A 5,500-nucleotide genomic window follows, 5' to 3' on the forward strand; every position below is an offset into this window, starting at 1 on the left:
GCTAATCTTTTGTGATACGCAGGTGATTCAAAAATCTTGATTTTGCAGAGGACTTTAAAGTATCTTCCAGAGGAATGATGATGGCTTTCTTGTTTTTATTACTTCTAAAATCTTAATATCAGTATTTTTATTTACATTTGTTTTTCTTTAAATTTCTTTTAAAATACTAAGCTCACATACCTGCATGCACCAAGAATAATTTGTGGCAGCTCAATTTGGTTAAATGTTCCTTGTACAGAATGTGATTACATTATTAATTTGGACCAATTTATATATTAAGCTAGGGGGCCTACAAAATATTTCCTAGCCAGATAGATATCACTAATGATCATTGATTTGGCAAGATCTTTATGTATTAAATTCAACTTTAAAAGCATAGCTGAATTTTTATTTTAATTTACTATTTATGGGTTATACGCTTCATATGACTTTATATAATGCATTAATATTGATTTAATTATAGAATGGTATTTGTAAAATGAACTTTCATTTCCTCATATTCATTATGTAATATTTTTTCCATTTATGTCACATGTTGCTATGTAGTACTCCAAGGTATTCCTAAGTGCACTTTTAGTCACTCACTTATATTAAGTAAATTAATTTATATTAATGCAATCATTTTTATTATTCTTTTCAATTTTATTCATTACAAGATACATCTCTTTTGTAAGCTCATACTTACAGATATCCACACACAAAAGCTTTGGGTTCCCCCTTCTAGATATGAACTTACATAAAAAAAAGTTGAATTTATTGAAAATGACAGTATTGCAATATAACCAATTCATTTAAATGAACAAAACAATTTTGAAACTTTTTGTAAGAAAAATATGGTATATACACAAGGGTATATATTTATTAAAAAGACAACTATACATATATGTGTGTAAATTTGTGTGTGTATATATATATATACAGAGAGACATAGAGTATAGCAGGCACTATTGCAACCACTCATGTACTCCCAATCCATTTCCCATTTTCATGTACTTGCCATGATGCATTAGCTCTCTCAGAAGCAACAACTGCTTCTCTTTGTCAGAGGGCTGTCCCCTGGCTGCCACAGTATGTTTTGCCTACATGCACAAAGAGTTGCCCACAGATAAATGGAAGCATCCTGATATTTACAGGTTCATGTTGGCTGCTAACCAATGACTGGTGCAGAACTGACTGGCACTCAGAGTTGCCATGCAAGTATGAGGCAAAGTTATCTACCCTTCAAAAGATTTAGCTTTAAATTGCACCTAGTCATAATATTCTGCTAGGGTAGCTTTGAAAATCCTGAAATAAAAAGAAGTCCAGTTTTTAATGGGCCATGATTGACATAAGCCCAGTTTTTAATGATGCACATTGTTGCAAGAATTTTATTGTAAGAATGTTGAGGAAGCATATCAAAAGGCTGAGAGAAGTATACATGTGAGAAGAGACCTATTATATACAAACTGTGAAGCTCTTGTTGGCCAACCAGTGAAAGTGTGAGTGGTATGCTGTTGGCTCTGTTCTGCCATGAGTCCTGTTGCCCCCTGAATCTGCTGGCCATCAACTCCACCCTCCCCTGAAGTAGCCCAAAGTCACCCTGGACTAAGCACTGTTCCATGCCCACCTTCAGGGGAAGTTGCTGCTTTGTAGGACTCTCCACCCAGGAGTTTGCCCAGTCCATCGAGGACGTGTTCAATTGATTGAAATGAGGACAAGGCAGACATGCAGTTCATTATCAGCTTGCAGTGCTTCTTCAAAACACACATGAATGAGGCCTATGGCTATACCAAATTCTTAGTGGCGGTGCTGATGAAAACTCCACTACTGATTCCTGTTCAGTACTTTCAAGGATGCACTACGGTTGCTCTGGTGACATTCTCTAAGGCTGGGGCCCCCACGGCCAAACTGTCCGGGTTCTGTTCTCTGTTCTGTCCATATCCCTGTGTCCCTAACAGCACTATCCCCCAACCCCTAACGATATAATTTTGATATCTGTGGATTTAATAAAACTTTAACCAGTTAAACAAACAAACAAACAAACAAAGATCGCCCCTGAGGAGATTTCCTTCACCAAGATGAGTAATGTATCTGTACAGTTTGCACCATCATACTAAGGAGCTCATTACTTGCTGTCCTGTTGGGTCATGATTAACAGTCCAGAGATTTTTGTGGAATTTGCTTTCTTAGTCTCAATAAAGATGATCGAATCCAGAATGCCCAGGGCCAGGAGCACAGTATTTAATACAGTAAAGTAGAGAGAATTATGATAATGAACAGCAAAGATGGAACAATGAAAAGGGGGCTCTGATCTGCAGGGGATTATAATAGATCATGGTTTTCTAAGGATGGCCAACAAGGATGTTGCCTCATATATAATAATGTAACTGCAGATACATAGTGTGTATTATATGTTACACACACATACATAAAGACCAATAGTGCATGAGCAGAAGACTTATGTCAACCATCCAAAGGCTATTTCCTTATTACTTTCCAGATGGAGGCCTATTCTCTGACTCAGAACCATTTACTAGCAGGAGTGGAGGCTGGGTCACTTGAGAGAGGTCCCTGCAATGCCACAGAAAGTATATACAGTAGTGATTCCTCCAATCATTTCCCAAAGGGAATCGATGGTCATTCATATGAATAACTTTACACTGGGGCAAAGGGGGTTACTCAGATATCCAAAGAGATTAGGCACAATATATGAGAAGATTTTATCTGAATCTGAAATGCTGTCATGACATCCCTGTTCAGGTGGGAGTGCAAATAAAGTACAAAGGGTACACAGTTCCATCTGCAGTTCATTTCTCACTCTCTGAGTATACAATTGAGATGGATACACTTAGCAGTTGGAGGACTTTTAGGTTGACTACTTGCCCTGTATGAACCATCATAAAAGCCATGATAATTGTGAAGACCACAGAGAAGACCCTGAAACTACATGCAGATAAATTCAAAAACTATTCTCAAAACTGTTATCAGAGAATTAAAGCATATATTCATATTTTTCAGAATAAACCCATTAATTTACTTGTCCGGCCCCTGAAAAAGGCAGATGTACTGTTCAACTGACAGTGGCAGTAAGATGGCAATGGTGATGGAGTGTCACAATCCTTTGCCAGGTGTCTGTATTTGAGCAAGTTTTAGAACTGAACTTTGTTGCCTGAGGAAGAGACTTCTTCATTGCAAACTAAAGAGCAATATCAAGTTCTTATCTGGAAAAGCCCATAGTATTTAGTCAAGTAATTTGCCTACAGCAGATGCTCAATTCTGATACATAAATAAATGAATGTTTTATGCTAAAATAACTTGGCCTTTGTTTATTATAAGTCTTTCATAATATGTGGAGTTTGCTAAATAATACTTATTATAACAGTTTATATGTAATATATGTGTTATAATACAAATTTTCTATTAAAAATTTAAGTATTATTAAAGAATTTTTTGAATTATGTAAGAGTATACACATCTTTATATTTTCATATAATGTATCTAATATTTTTATTTATTTATTTTAACTTTTATTTTAGGTTCAGAGGTATTTGTGTAGGTTTCTTAGATAGGTAAACTCATGTCACTGGGGTTTGATGTACAGATTATTTCATCACCCAGGTATTAAGCCTAGTAACCATTAGTTATTTTTCCTGATCCTCTTCTATCTGCCAATCTCCATCTTCTGGTAGGCTATAGTGTCTGTTGCTCCAATTTATGTGCCCATGTGTTCTCACCATTTAGATCCCACTTATAAGTGAGAACATGTAGTATTTGTTTTCCTGCTCCTGCGTTAGTTTTCTGAGGATAATGACCTCCATGCTCCTCCAAAGGACATTATCTCATTCTTTTTTTATGGCAGCCTAGTAGTCCACAATGTATATGTACCACATTTTTTAAGTCATGTCTACCATTGATGAGTATTTAGGTTGATTCCATGTATTTGCTATTGTGAATAGTGCTGCAGTGAACATACGTGTGCATGTGTCTTTATGATAGAATGATTATATTCATTTGGGTATGTACTCATTAATGGGATTGCTGGGAATTTAGCTCTTTGAGGAATCACCACTTTCCACAGTGGGTGAACTAATTTACACTCCCAATAGTGTATAACTGTTTCTTTTTCTTGACAATCTCTCCCACATCTGTTTATTTATTTTTTTCTTTTTGACTTTTTAATAATAACCATTATAACTGGTGTGAGACGGTATCTCACTGTGGTCTTGATTTGCATTTCTCCAATAATCGGTGATGTTGAGTTTTTCTTCATATGCTTCTTGGCGCCATGTACGTCATCTTTTGAACAGTGTCTATTTATGTCCTTGGGTGAATTTTGTGTGTAAATTTAAGTTCTTTATAGATACTAGATGTTAGACCTTTGTCAGATGAATAGTTTGCAAAATTATCCCATTCTGTACATTGTCTGTTAACACTGTAATTGATAGTTTCTTTTGTTTTGCAGAAGCTCTTTAGTTTAATTAGATCCTATTTGTCAACTTTTGCTTTCATTGCAATTTCTTTTGGTGTTTTTGTCGTGAAATCTTTGCCAGTTTCTATGTCTAGAATGGTATTGCTTAGATGTCTTCCAGGGTTTTTATAGTTTTGGGGTTTACATTTAAGTCTTTAATCCATCTTGAGTTGATTTTTGTATATGGTGTAAGGAAGGGGTCCAGTATCAAACTTTTGCATATTTCTAGCCAGTTATTCCAGCATTATTTATTGAATAGGGAGTTTATATGGTTTGGGTCTGTGTCCCCACCCAAATCTCATCTTGAATTGTAATCCCCATAATCCCCATGTGTGGAAGGAGGGAACTGGTGAAAGGTGATCGGATCCTGGGGGCAGTTTCCCCCATGCTGTTCCTGTGATAGTGAGAGTTCTCACAAGATCTGATGGTTTTATAAGAGGCTTTTCCTGCCAGGTGTGGTGGCTTATGCCTGTAATCCCAGAACTTTGGGAGGCAGAGGCTGGCAGATCACCTGAGGTCAGGAGTTTGAGACCAGCCTGTCCAACACAGGGAAACCCTGTCTTTACTAAAAATACACACAAAAAAGTGAGCTGGGCATGGTGAAGTGCATCTGTAATCCCAGCTACATGGGAGACTGAGTCAGGGGAATTGCTTGAACCTCGGAGGCGGAGGTTGCAGTGAGCCAGGATCATGCCACTGCACTCCAGCCTGGGTGACAGAGCAAGACTCTGTCTCAAAAAATAAAAATAAAAAAAAAAGTTTAAAAAAGTATTAGGGGCTTTCCCTCCTTGGCTCTCTCTCTTTCCTGCTACCTTGTGAAGAAGGTACTTGCTTCTCCTTTGCCTTCCACCATGATTATAAGTTTCAGGAAGCCTCCCCAGCCATGTGGAACTGTGAGTCAATTAAACCTCTTTCCTTTATAAATTACCCAGTCTCAGGCAGTTCTTTATAGCACTGTGAAAACGAACTAATACAGGAGTGCTTTCCCCATTGCTTGTTTTTGTCAGCTTTGTCAAACATCAGATGGTCAGAAGTGTGTGGCCTTATTTCTAG

This window comes from Mandrillus leucophaeus, unplaced genomic scaffold (genome assembly GCF_000951045.1).
Source record: "Mandrillus leucophaeus isolate KB7577 unplaced genomic scaffold, Mleu.le_1.0 Scaffold877, whole genome shotgun sequence".
Taxonomy (NCBI): domain Eukaryota; kingdom Metazoa; phylum Chordata; class Mammalia; order Primates; family Cercopithecidae; genus Mandrillus; species Mandrillus leucophaeus.